General features: G+C 37.4%; 1 pseudogene; it reads left to right on the top strand.

Annotated features, from left to right (window-relative positions):
• The first annotated feature begins 13,647 nt into the window (after window positions 1-13,647).
• Window positions 13,648-14,751, top strand: LOC140531480 (fructose-bisphosphate aldolase A pseudogene; annotated as a pseudogene).
• The last annotated feature ends 396 nt before the right edge of the window (window positions 14,752-15,147 follow it).

Below are 15,147 nucleotides of genomic sequence, written 5' to 3' on the forward strand. Positions count from 1 at the left end.
TAAAGACTCTGGGGCAACTGAACAGAGGATTTGAACCTCAGCCCTCAGTGGTGGCCTTGCCCACACCTAAAGCTCCTGGGGTAATTGAGCAGGTGATATGAATCTCAACCCTGAGCAGGATCCTGGAGGGAGGAGGAGCCCCAAGACCCTCCTCTTGACAAAAGATTCAGAAGTTAAGTAACTGGCTGGGAAAATGCCCCAAAAAGGGAAAAAATAGGACCATAGAAGGCTACTTTCTTGGTGAACTGGTATCTCCTTCCATCTTTTCAGATGAAGAAGAACGATGCATAGTGTCAGAGGAAGTCAAGACTTATGCCTCCAGTACCTCTAAAATGAACATGAAATGGATGCAGGCCATAGAAGAGCTTAAAAAGCATGTCAGCAGTTTGCAAAAGGAGAATCAAAAAATGCGGAGGAAAGTAATACCTTTAAAAATAGGCTAACTCAATTGGAAAAAGACGTCCAAAAAGCCAATGAGGAGAAGAAGGCTTTACAAAGCAGAATTATCCAAATGGAAAAGGAGGTTCAAAAGCTCACTGAACAAAATAGTTCTTTAAAAATGAGAGTGCAGTTCAGGAAACCTAATGACTATATGATAGACCTAGGAACTACAAAAAACAAAACAAAACAAAACAAAACCAAAAGATTGAAAAAAATAGAAGATAAAGCAAAACATCTCATTGGAAAAACAATTGACCTGGAAAACAGATCCAGGAGAAACAATTTAAAAATTATGGAACTACTTGAAAGCCATGATCAAAAAAAGAGCCTAGACATCTTTCAAGAAATTGTCAAGGAAAACTGCCCTGATATTTCAGAACCAAAGGGCGAAACAAATATTGAAAGAATCCACTGATCACCTCCTGAAAGAGAACCAAAAGAGAAACTCCTAGGAATATTGTGGCCAAATATCAGAGTTTCCAGGTCAAGGAGAAAATATTGCAAGCAGCTAGAAAGAAACTGTTTACTTCTACATTTGACTCAGTTCTTTCTATATTTTAGAAATGAGGCCTTTATCACAGTCACTAGTTGCAAAAATTCTTTCCCAGTTTTCTTCTTCCCTCCTAATTTTGGTTGCATTGGGTTTATTTGTGCAAAAAACTTTTCAATTTAATGTAATCAAAATTATCCATTTTGTACTTCATAATTTCCTCTATCACTTATTTGGTCATAAATTTCTCCATTCTCCATAAATCTGACAAGTACACTATCTCTCACTCCCTTAATTTTTTAATAGTATCATCAGTCTTTATACCTAGATGATATACCCATTTGGATTTTATTCTTGTGTAGGATGTCAGGGGTTGGTCTATGTTCAACGTCCACCACACTATTATCCAGTTTTCCCAGCAGTTTTCTTCAAACAGTGAGTTCTTATCCCAGATGCTGGGGTTCTTGGGTTTATCAAACAGTAGACTGCTATATTTATTGACTACTGGATCTTGATTACCTAACTAATTCCACTGATCTACCCCTCTAATTCTTAGCTGGTACTAAGTGATTTTGTGCATCAACATTCTTCATGGAAATTGCATATAAATTTTTTCTCTGTTTCTTCTCTTCCTGGTATCTTCTCCAGATCAGTTGTTTTTCTTTTCTTTTCTATCAGGTGACTGGATTCAGATGACTCTGGAGGAGAAGTGAGGTTGGTGACCTTGCACAACCCTCCCTCACTCAAAACAAAGTCAAGTGCAAGTCATGTCATCATTTCTCTGATGGCATGGTCTTCTTTGGCAATGAAGGATGAACACAACAATCTGGGCATTGACACAGCTACCTGAATGGGACCCCAGCTAGCTGGGTAATTCAGCTCCCCTTCTTCTGTTTGTCTCCTCCTCCTCTTCCTTTTCCTTTCCAAAGGAAAGTAATTTTGGATGGCCAGAAGATGTCCAATTAACTTGAGTTTTACTGGCTAGATTTCTTCCCTTCCCTTCCCTTCCCTTCCCTTCCCTTCCCTTCCCTTCCCTTCCCTTCCCTTCCCTTCCCTTCTCTTCTCTTCCTTTTCTTTCCCTTCCTTTCCTTTCTCATAACTTTAAACCTACTATACTCTGAAGTTTATATGTTGGATGACACTAGGTCCCTGCCTAAGGGCTCTCTTCTAGACCCTCCTGGCTTAAGAGTGATTATCAATAGTGACTGTTGTTCCCTTCCAGACTTATGTTGTTTTTTTATATGCCTTATTAAAGGGACCATACCCTGGCTAATTCTTAAAGAGGTCTGTTCTCTGAATGGGAGTTACCTCAACCTAAGTGAGTTCCTGAAGAGACCTTGGCCTAAAGGCACCAAGGTCTTCCATTGCATCCTGGGTCATCTCCAGTCATCCGGATGAATATCTAGTCACTGGATTCAGATGACTCTGGAGGAGAAGTGAGTCTGGTGACCTGTACAACCCTCCCTCACTCAAAACAAAGTCAAGTGCAAGTCATGTCATCATTTCTCTGATGGCATGATCTTCGACAATGAAGGATGAATACAACAACAATCTGTTTTTCATATGAGATGTTTCACACTCTCTTCATTTTTTTCATTCTTTATATTTTGTTTTATATTTCTTGGTTTCTTGCAACTTTGCTGGTTTTCACTTTGTAACAGTAAAGACTCCAACCTATGTGGGGGGAGAGGGGGCTGCTATCATAGGTTCTTTGATGTGCTTTTTTAAAAGGAAAGGCATCTTTTGAGGGGACAACAATCTACTTTAATCAAGCACATGTATCATTCACTTAGTTCAGGGAAAAAAGTCAGAACCCTGAACTTCAGAGAAAATACAGAAAAATCAAAATCAAGAAGCATGCTTCCAATTGTCTGACCATTGTGACATACATACAGAGTTACCAGACAGGAAAGCACCAATGACTGGGTTTTCAAAGCCTGGGAGCTCCTTAGCTGCTTCCCAGAGTCACATCTGGCTAAACAAACACTTCCAATCAGCAAGCCCCAAAGTGAAATCTCACCCTCAGAGCATTTATACATTTTTTTTTTTTACAGTCAGAGGGTATCACCATCCTTGAGAAACAGTGCCTCATTAGAAAATTAACAAAAGGTGTGGGCCTTCCTGAAAATCTTCCCTAATCAAACTCCTCTTAATGGGTAAGCCCATTAATTGGTGGGGAAGATCTTCCCATGAAGAAGCAAAATTATATTAAGAATAGGCATAAGTGCATTACCAATACACCCTTGCCCAATTCTGATTTTTAAGAAGTCATTTTCGATATATTTTCTTTTCACAATCCTGTGGTTTTTCTTGGACTGTTCTTTTTTTTTAAAGTATTCCCCCCCTCAAGGGATTTTAGTTTAATCTTTAAAGGTATGCAAACAATTTAACCTTATCGCATAACATTATTTTTCTTTCCTATTTACCTTTTTATGGTTCTTTTGAGTGTTGTATTTGAAGGTCAAATTTTCTATTCAGTTCCAGACTTTTCATTTGGAAAGTTTAAGTCCCCTATTTCATTGAATGTCCATCTTTTCTCCTGAAAGACTGTGCTATTTTGCTCGGTAGTTGATTCATGGTTGTAATACCATCTTCTTTGCTTTCCAGAATATCATATTGCAAACCCTCTGATCCTTTAATGTAGAAGCTTCTAAGTCCTGTGTAATCCTGACTGTGGCTCTTTGATATCTTAATTGTTTTTTTCTGACTGCTTACAGCATTTTCTTCTTTACATAATAATACTGGAATGTGGCTACTTTTTTGCCTACAAAATGTAGGGGAAGGGTAACAGAGAGGGAGGGAGAGAATTTAGAATTCAAAATTTCAAAAATAATTAATGTTAAAAATTTTTTACATCTAATTGGAAAAACTTTTTAAAAATCAAACAAAATAAAAACATTCGGAAATTGGGTTCAAAAGCCTTACCAGACAAAGGAATTCATGTTTCAAAAGAAGCCTCAAACCTCTACTCTATGACAGTAAGCTACAAACCTATTGCTGAACCTTAAGTTCCCTACACTGATACAGTCATAAGTCTGGATGAAAATAATAATAATTGCACATATCTCTGCTACATGCAATAGCTCAATGAGCATTTTCCCCTTAAATAATCTTATGAAATTGTTAGTGCAAATATTATTGCTCCTAGTTTACGGATGAAGAAACTGAGGCTCAGAGAAGCTAAGTTATTTGTCTAAAGTCAGACCAGTAGTGTCAGACATGATATTTGAACCCATGTCTTTTTGACTCTAAATGCAGTGGTGTTCCTACCATTCCATATTTCAAAGCTTCAAACATGTATTTGACACAGGAGTCCTTTTGAAAAGTACATCAATGTACATAAATACATCAATGATAATGTATTTTATTTTTAAATTAAATTAGGGTATCATTATTTAAGTATATCCTGTGCTAAGACTGTCAATGTAAAGAAGTATATAATTTTATTTACATACATAAACAGTTGCTATCCTTAGTTCTTGAGGACCAAAATGACATTACTATAAAGTAACCAATGAGGTCAGTGCCTCAAGTCTGTCAAGTCTATGAAGAACTCAGTTTCATTGTCCTCAGCTTGGCATTTAAAGTCTTCCACAAACTGGCTCCCACCTAACCTTTCTGGTCTTATGTCATATAAACTCCCCCCTCCCCTGGCTTTCCTGACACATGTAACATTCCGCCTCCTGCCTCTCTGCCTTTGCATGTCTGGAATTTGCTTCCTCTTCACTTCTGCCTCTTAGAGTCCCCAAATTCCGCCAAAGCACAGTTGAGATGTGAACTTCTGTATGAGACCTGTCTTAATTTTCCTTCCCCATCCTAGTTCCCAGTACTCGCTCTTATGTAACTGTATGCACTTTTAATAAATCTATCTTCTCTCTCTCTCCCTCTTATATCTATATGTACTAATATTATATCCCCTAAAGAAAGTGTAAACTAGAAGGTTAAGTGTATTTTGTTTGTGTGTCTGTATTACAGTGTTTTGAGAGGCACTATAATGTAGTGGATAAAGAGTTCACTTGAAGCCCAAAAGACCTACATTCAAGACCTTCCTTTGATGTATATTAACTATGACTTACAGTTCTGAGTAATCTTTAAAACCATAAGCTCCAGAGAAGATGGTAACCCACTTTGGTAGAAGGTACTTCCTTCTAATAGGGAGTCTTAAATACTAATTAAATCATATGGCCTTTCTCTGTCCCCAAGGCTAAGTAGCATATAGTGCAGACTAGACACTTAATAAATGTTTGTTGAGCTATATTGAATTGAATTTAGTTTCACCATATTTCTTTTTAGAAATAATATTTTGTTCACAATGCAAGACATACCTATATTCTTTGTTGTGCCCTATTCCTTTCTAGTGTCTGTGGATTTTACTACAGGGGTCATAAATGACAGTATCTATTCTCTGTGTCCTGGGAATAGTTCATGTAGCTAGTATGGAGTCTGTTGAAAAGAAAAGCAGAGTGCTTACTTACTGAAGGAATGCTATGGGTTAAATTATATTGCTCTGGGATTTAAAGACAAGGTTGGCAAACCAGTTTCTCATCTACCACCTTGTTCTACCTATAATTGGCCCCATTATGCATTGGCTGGTCAGAAATATGATCACTTTGGTCAAAACCAGATAATGGCTTGTCTTCAGTCACTTGGAAGTTAATAGCATTGAGAAACACCTGCTACAGCCACACTTCAAGTAGCTGGATACAATTCAGGACACAGACACTAAGCACAGGGTACACACAGATCCTTCATGCAAGGGCACAGCTTTGTAAAAAATACTGGAAATCAGGGGAAAGTAATTTGACTAACACATAATGAAGCTTTTGCCTTGAGCTTTAATAATCAAAGTAATGAGATTGATTTGGGGTTGGTCATTTGGGGGAAAATGAACCATAATACAATCTGTAGGCCAAAGGAAGACAAGAGAACAATGGGAAAGAGTAATTAAGTAGGTAGTAAAAAAATCATTCTCCTATTTGCCTCATAACATAGAATGAACCGGAGGGTTTTCCCTACCATTCATTCCATCCTCCTTCCCCCTCTACATACAAGCATTTTATTCTTACCCAGTTGGAATAAAGAGGCAATAATCCAGAAAAGAAAGTTCATGAATCACTTGGAAGTGTATATACTTTGTGCACAAAAATTCACTTATACAAAAGGCTCTGCATGATGTAAATGACTGTGATCATTAACACCTAATTATCATCATTATCTTCATCTAATGGTATTTTGGAAGTGGCCACCTGCCTATTTCTAAACAGATGAACTTGGTAATGTATTGATGAAGTTGACCTTTGTGCCAGGTACTTTTGAACAGAAATTGAATTAGGAACTTAGCCAGAGTAAACTCATCACTTTCCCCCACCCCCTGAGCAGAAATCTCCTTTAGAGTAGTTAGTTTTAGGTTTTTAAATAAAAAAAAGACACAGCAGTACTGAGACTAAAATTCATTTTATTTGTTGTATTATCCTTATCATCATTGTTATTGCCATTATAATTTAAAGTATGTGTGTTTGTCCTTTGTTGCCGAAGAAGATCATGCCATCAGAGAAATTATGACATGACTTGCACTTGACTTTGTTTTGAGTGAGGGAGGGCTGTGCAGGTCACCAGCCTCACTTCTCCTCCAGAACCATCTGAATCCAGTGACCAGATATTCATCAGCATGACTGGAGATGACAGGATGAGGCAATTGGAGTTGAGTGACTTGGCCAAGGTCACACAACTAGTGAGTGTCAAGTGTCTGAAGTGAGATTTGAACTCAGGTCCTCCTGACTCCTGCACTGGTGCTCTATCCACTGCACCACCTAGTTACCCCAGCCTGGTTATGTTATTATAGTTTTTGTGAAGTCCGGTATCTCACCAAAGTTCACTGGCCACTCATGAACCAATCTCACTGCTAACTTAACATGAAACTATTTACTTGCTGTTTCCCACCTAGGCCAGATTGCTCTTTAGACAACCTGATGATCCTCTTCTCCTAGAGGTTCACCATATCAGTATAAGACTTAAAATATGGATATCCAGTCAGCTTTAGCCCTCCTGAACTCAGAACACTATTCTCAGCTTGAGAGATTATATTTCTTAGCTTTCATGGTAGCAGGATTCCACATTAAGTATGTACCAGTAAGCCAGCCTTTTTATTTTTTAATATTATTTCTTTGAGGGAGAACAAAAAGGAAAAGTTAGGAAAAATAAAATCCTAAAAGAGAACAATCTTGCCTACAACCAATTTTAAAGATGCATTAAAAGTAAAGTTTTACTGTAGGGAAAGATTTTCTATCAACACACACTCATTCAGGCTTTGAATGAGATAAAGAAGTGCCACCTTTAGAGACAAAACAGGATAAATATTGGCCGACTGATTCTTTATTGGAAAGTCAACAAAACGAGCAATTAGAGGCCAACCTAGCAGCAGAACTGCTGACTTTAGAAAAAAAATTAATCCTTCTTTAAAATATTTGATTTAATTGTACAAACCAGAACCTAACTTCATCCAGTCAAATAAATTTTTCTTGAACAACTCTAAACCATGCCCTCACTAACTTTGCACATAATGTTCTTAGGCTTTAGACAGTCCATTAGAAAGTAAAATATTGTATTTAACTGCTGATGTCATGCCTAATGGGAAATCTACAGGCATTGATGACTAGTCCATTGAATTTTGAAGGCAGTTTGGAACACTAATAGCCTCTTATTTTTCAAACATGCTTAATGATATAATGAATATAAAATAACTTCCTCTACAAATCAACATGGCCTTTGCTTAAGAAAAGAGGAACAAAAGGATCCATTATTTTGCTGCAATTCCAGTAGACAACAGAGGCTCCACTGAATACGGTGCTTAGAACTTTTTTATAAAGCACAGGCTGGGGAGTTGAGAGGACCCTTCCTTCCATCTCCCCCTCCAACCCCACCCCCCTTCTCCCATTGTTGGGCAAGATTATGAAAGCTGGATCATCCTAGCATTATGTAAGACAGATTTTTCCATGTTCAGAACATATTACTGTCCCAAAAGGTAGCTTTTTAAAGGCAGGGAATCTAATAAATTAAAAACTACTCAGACTCAGATGGACATCTAAGTCATTTTTAGTGGTGACTTTCATGAATACTTGATAAGATCTCTTGGTAAACTCTCATACTCTTTGAGTCAACCAAATACATTAATTGGTACTAAGAAAACTTGCAATTTAACACAAGTATATTCAAGGGTCTCATATCTAAGTAAATGCTTTGTTTATGGAGGGCTAGGGGAATGTGTAGTTTTCTCTATCAATGACTGGGACTAAGCATGTTTTTTTGTAATGCAAGCAGTAAAGGCCTGCCATTTGTATGCTAAGTTAGATGGGGACAATTTGCAAAGGCAAAATATCAGTGAGAGACAAACTGTCTCTCACCCTACATCACCCTACAATTGGCTCATACTACACACCAAGGATTGTCTATAAGATGATAGGATTAATAGGTCTGAGTCAAAATTATAGATTTGATTTGTCCACATATTAAGTTTATCCTTTCTACTTTTGTTTAAGGTGCTGATATCTTTTGTGCCCATTTCCTAGCTTTTTTCATTTCAGTACCCTCATCTACAGTGGGCCTGAGATCATCTTTGAACTTAAGATATTTTATCTTATTTGAGGAACTGTAAATCTTCCCTAGGTGCACTGACTTATCCACTGAACAGCTTTTTGGTTGGAATAACAGATATGCACCATGGTTTATAGAGGAGTAAAGGACAAGAAAAGGAGGGGATGGCAGAAAGACTAGGAAAGAAGGAGGAAAGCTGAATTACCAATATAAAAATGAGAAGGGTGAATTCACCACCAATGAATATGAAATTAAAGGAATCATTAAGAGCTATTTTGCCCAATTATTTTCCAGTAAAACTCACCATCTAAGTGAAATTAATATATATTTACAAAATTACAAGCTGGCCATATTAAGAGAAGAGGAAAAATAATTAAATAATTTATCTTAGAAAACATAATTCAACAAAACATCAATTAACTCTCTTATTAAAAAAAAAATCCCAAGGCCCAGGTAGATTCACAAGTGAATTCTATCAGTTTAAGAATAATTAATTGTAATACTATATATAAACTATTTGGGAAAAAAGGCAAAGAAAGAGTCCCACCAATTTACTTTTACAACACCAATATGGTGCTGATGCTTAAACCAGGAAAAGCAAAAACAGAGGAAGAAAACTATAGACCAATTTCTCCAATGAATATTGAAGCAAGCAATTTAAATGACATATTATCAAGGAGATTACAGCCATATATCACAAAGATCATACGCTATGAGCAACTGGGATTTGTAGTAAGAATACAAGGTTGGTATGTTTAGAAAACTATTAGGACAATTGACTATGACAAAAAACAACAAAAAGTATACAATTATTTCAATAACAGCAGAAAAAGCTTTTCACAAATACATCACCTAATTCCTCTTAAAAACCCTAGCAAGCTTAGGGATAAATGTAGCTTTCCTTAAAATGATAGTTTCTGTCTAAAATCATCAGTAAGCATTATCTGTGATGAGGATAAGGTGGAAGCTTTCCCAATAAGATCAAAGATGAAGCAAGGATGCCCATCATCAACAATGTTATTAAGCAGTAAGAAAAGAAAAAGAAATTGAAGGAATTAGAATAGGCAAGTGTAATATTAACTAGAGTTAAAGATTTTCCCCATCCAATAATGGGCCTGCCCAATAAGAGGAGTTTGATTAGGGGTGATTTATTTGGTAGAATTGCCCATACCTTTTGTTAATTTCTAATGAGACACTGGTTCTTAAGGGTCCTGATGCCCTCTGACTCTGAAAAGTGTATATATACTCTTAGTTGAGGTTTGGTTTGAGGCTTACTCATTGAAAGTGTTTGTTTGGCTAGGTGAGATGCTGGGTAACTCCTAAGGAGCCCCTGGCTTTGAAGACCCAGCTGTTGGTGCTTCTCTCTCTGGTAACTATGTATGTATGGTCAGAGCACTGAATCTGTTTGTTGATTCGTGATGTATGATCAGACAGTTGGAGGCTCTGTCTATTGGTCTTTCTGTTTGTAATTTCTACTTGTAATTTTTGTTTGTATTTTCTCTGAAATTCAGGGTGCTGACCTTTTCTTTTGAAGTAAGTGAATGATATAAGTGCTTGATTAAAGTAAATTGTTGACCCTTCAAAAGTTGCTTTCTCTTTAGAAAAGCAGATCTAAGGATCTGTACAGCAGGTCCTCCTGTGTATGTCAGGGTCTTTGCTGTTACATTTACGATGTAGGATCAATTAAAAGGAAAGTATGAAGTTTTTAGAAAAGCATATCTAAGAATCTGCACAGCAGACCCTTCTGTGTATGTTAGGGTCCTTAATGTTACAGCAAGGAAACAAAGCTATCACTATTTGCAGATGATATATATTTATATTTAGCAAATTCTAGAGAATCAATTAATAATTAATTTAAAAACTAACAGAAATCATCAATTTCAACAAAGTTGCAGGAAAAGAAATAAACCCACAAAGAATAGGACAAGACTGAAAAGTGACTAAAAAAACATATATTTAGGAAAAAAGTCTTTATCTAAATGCTAGAAACCACTTCTTTTTGACTACCTTGTGGTTAATTATCTTCACCAACCCTCTGATTGTACTTCCCCACCTCCACTTGCAATCAACTTGGATGTCTAAGGAGCAAGTAAGCTAAATGTCATCTTTTTCAATAAGTTCCTCAGAAATTCCACCCATTTTTACTTTTTGTACACTGAAAACAAAAAGGAAAAGTACTAGGATCTGAGTCCCCTTTCAGTTCTCTCAACTGGTGACAGTGGTCAAAGTTAGAGTTACTGAATTTTGGAAATGTTCTTTTTCAAATTCTGTTGCTGAAGTTCCTGAGCTTTTGCATATTGATATGAGGAATAGCTATGGTTTGACATTTGCCTAAGTTATAGTCGAATAACGCCTCATGAGGTGAATACTACATGGACATGTTATTTGATTCTGATGATTTCTGCTCTGCTAATTTGTAGACAGCCATTCCTGTTCTTCATTGTTTCCCTGCTTTGAAAAAAAAAATTACTTCTTCATTGACAAAAGTTCTTTATTCATTTTCTTTACTATGTTAAAAACTGAAGAAATCAAATGTAACACCCTTCATCTGAAACTTATCCAATCTCAAAGATTTTTGCTGTAGGCTCCAGTACTTATGCTTTCCAGATAATTTTGTATTTTGAGGACATGGATAGGAAAAAAGCTCAAATTTGGTCTAATATGATTTGCTGTTCCTCTTTCTTTCTCTCTCTCTCTCTCTCTCTCTCTCTCTCTCTCTCTCTCTCTCTCTCTCTCTCTATATATATATATATATATATATATATATATATATATCCAAGAAAAGAATTGACAGCTAAATGAACTATTATTTGATGACTACTATAATACATCACTCTGCACATGATAGGGAAATTAAAAGATGAAATACTTTTCTTCTGATTTAATAGAGCAAGGGAACCCGGGACACATAATAGACATATGAATAATTATTGTGCTTTTTGTCCCCTATTTTAATGAAGTCATTTTCTCTCTTCAGTGAGGCATTACATATATATGTGTGTATATACATGTGTGTGTATGTAAATGTATGTACATATGGCTATGTCTATATATACACATATGTATATATACATACATAGTATATATATTATATATAAAGCAAAAAGAAAACAAAAGACAAGTAACCATTCGACATCATATGCAAAGGTGTAATGCATTAAAGTAAGTTTGTATTTAAGAAAATGGAGCTGATACTTAATCTTCCTTTGGTGTATGTGTGTGTGGGAGTCTGGTAGGGAATGTCAAACATTTGATTTGTTTTGTTTGGAGTTAGATGCAGCTAGCTGACAACTCATTCTTGTCATCTTAGACAACTTCTGGTATCTATTCACCTTTGAGCTGCGGGATGAAAAATTCTTCCTAGGAGGAATTAAAAAAATTTAAAAAAAAGTTTTCATATTGTTAGAAATTTTAATGTGAATCAGCATTAGGAAAGCATGTCAATCTTATTTACCCATTTGTATAGAAATCTCTATAAGGATAAGGTCTTTTACTTCTTTCACATTCTACACAGACCCTAGCACATAGCATGTGCTAGGCCCTCAACAAATAGTTGTTGATTGATTAAATTAGGTCTTTTACCGTTATCCTGAATTTCCCTTGAAGAATATCAGATCAAGGCAGATATTAGCCAACTGCTTCTCAGTGCAAAAAAACCTTTTATATATTTTTCAGCTTGCGTTCTTTTTACTTATTTATTTGTTTGTTTATTTTTAGTTTTCCACATTAGTTTCCACAATATTTTGAGTTCCAAATTTTCTCCCCATAGCTGCCCTTCCCTGTCCCAAAACACTGTTCATTCTGATCAATCCTTCCCCCAATCTGCCCTCCCTTGTATCACACTCCTCCCTTCCCTTTTCACCATCTTCTTTCTTTTCTTGTAGGGCAAGATAGATTTCTATACCCCATTTCCTGTATTTCTTATTTCCCAGTTGCATGCAAAAATAATTCTCAACATTCATTCCTTAAACTTTGAGTTTCAACTTCTCTCCCTTCCTTCCTCACCACCCATCCCTATTGAGAAGGCAAGCAATTCAATATAGTTTATATATGTGTAATTTTGCTAAAGACTTCTATAATAATCATATTGTGAAAGAGCAACTATATTTTCCTCCATCCTTTCCTGCCCCTTATTTATTCTATTCTCTCCTTAGACCTTGTCCCCTCCTTAAAGTGTTTACTTCTAATTACTCCCTCTTCCCATCTGCCCTCCATTCCATCATTCCTTTCACAGCCAACTTATCCCTTTCTCCCCTACTTTCCTGTAGTGTAAGATAGATTTTCTTACCAAATTGAGTGTTCATGTTATTTCCTCCTTATGTGATGAGATTTTCCCTGTCACCTCCCCCATCTTCCCCTTCATTGATAAAGCTTTTTCTTGCCTGTTTTATAAGACATTATTTACCCCATTCCATTTCTCCCTTTCTCCTCCCAATATATTCCTCTCTCATCCCTTAATTTTATTTTTTAGATATCATCTCTTCCTATTCAACTCACCCTATGCCCTCTGTCTATGTGTGTGTATGTGTGTGTGTGTGTGTGTGTGTGTGTCTGTGTGATTCCTCCAACTACCCAAATACTGAGAAAAGTTTCAAGAGTCACAAATATTATTTTTCCACATAGGAATGTAAACAGTTCAACTTTAGTAAGGCCCTTATGATTTCTCTTTCCTGTTTACCATTTCGTGCTTCTCTTGATTCTTGTTTTTGAAAGTCAAATTTTCTATTCAGCTCTGGTCTTTTCATCAAGAATGCTTGAGAGTCCTCTGTTTCATTGAATTACCATCTTTTCCCCTGAAGTTTTATACTCAGTTTTGCTGGGTAGGTGGTTCTTTCTTCTTATCCTAGTTCCTTTGACTTCTGGAATATCATATTCCAAGCCCTTCTATCCCTTAATGTAGAGACTTCTAGATCTTGTGTTATCTTGATTGTATTTCCACAATACTTCTGCTTGCAATATTTTCTCCTTGACCTGGGAACTCTGGAATTTGGCTACAATATTCCTAGGAGTTTTTCTTTTTGGATCTCTTTCAGGATGTAACTGGTGGATTCTTTCAATATTTATTTTACCAGTAGAAGTTCAGTTCTTGACCATAAGAGGTCTGTTTTCTACTGGAAACTACCAGCCCAGCCAAGGAAAACATGCCTCACCAATACCCAGCACTGACACCAGAGCAAAAGAAAGAACTGTCTGATATAGCTCACCGAATTGTTGCTCCAGGCAAGGGAATCTTGGCAGCAGATGAGTCCACTGGTAGCATTGCAAAGTGGCTGCAGTCCATTGGAACTGCGAACACAGAGGAAAATCGGCTCCTCTATAGGCAGTTGCTTCTGACAGCAGATGATCAAGTGAACCCCTGTATTAGAGGTGTTATCCTTTTCCATGAGACACTCTACTAGAAAGCTGATGATGCTTGTCCCTTCTCCAAAGTCATAAAGGATAAGGGTGGCATTGTGGGCATCAAGGTGGGCAAAGGTGTAGTGCCTCTGGCAGGGACCAATGGCAAGACTACCACCCACGGTCTGGATGGACTAAGTGAGCATCGTGCCCAGTATAAGAAGGATGGAGCTGACTTTGCAAGTGGCATTGTGTACTGAAGACTGGGGATCACACACCTTCCTCACTTGCTGTCATGGAGAATGCCAGTGTGCTGACCCAATATGCTAGCATTTGCCAGCAGAATGACATTGTCCTCATTGTGGGGCCAGAGATCCTCCCCGAAGGAGAACATGATCTGAAGCGTTGTCAGTATGTCACTGAGAAGGTCCCGGCTGCTGTCTACAAAGCTCTGAGTGACCACCATATCTATCTGGAAGGGACCTTGCTGAAGCCTAACATGGTCACCCCTGGCCATGCCTGTACCCAGAAATATATACATGAGGAGATTGCAATGGCAACTGTAACTGCCCTTCACTGGACTGTGCCTCCTGCAGTCACTGGTATCACCTTCCTCCCTTCAGAGTGAAGAGGATGCTTCCATCAATCTCAATGCCATCAATACTTGCCCCTTGCACAAGCCATGGGCCCTGACCTTCTCTTATGGCCGAGCCCTGCAAGCATCTGCCCTCAAGACCTGGGGTGGAAAGAAGGAAAATGTCAAGGCTGCCCAAGAGGAATATATTAAGCGGGCCACAGCCAACAGCCAAGCTGCTCAAGGCAAGTATACTCCAAATGGAAAGTCAGGAGCTACAGCCAGCAAGTCTCTCTTTATCTCTAACCATGCCTACTAACTTAAGTCAAGGTCTTCCACCTGGGTATGCCCTAACACTCCAGGCCATCCCTCACAGTCCAGGAAGAGGCTGAGATCCCAGAGCTTTGTGCTGACCTCTCCCATCACTCCTAATTTGTGCGGTATTGTTGTTCTCTGGTGAATCTAGTGAGCCCTCTTCAGCCCACTTTTTCCAATAAACAACTATTTAACAAGGAAAAAAATATATTTGTTCTACCCTCTGGTTCTGGAATATCAGGGGAATTTTCCTTAATAATTTCATAAAAGTTGATGTCTAGGCTCTTTTTTTGATCATGGCTTTCAGGTAGCCCCAAAATTTTTAAATTGTCTCTCTTGGATCTATTTTCCATGTCAGTTATTTTTCCAATGACATATTTCACATTGTCTTCTGTTTTTT

The sequence above is a fragment of the Notamacropus eugenii genome, chromosome 3 (assembly GCF_028372415.1).
Source record: "Notamacropus eugenii isolate mMacEug1 chromosome 3, mMacEug1.pri_v2, whole genome shotgun sequence".
NCBI lineage: Eukaryota > Metazoa > Chordata > Mammalia > Diprotodontia > Macropodidae > Notamacropus > Notamacropus eugenii.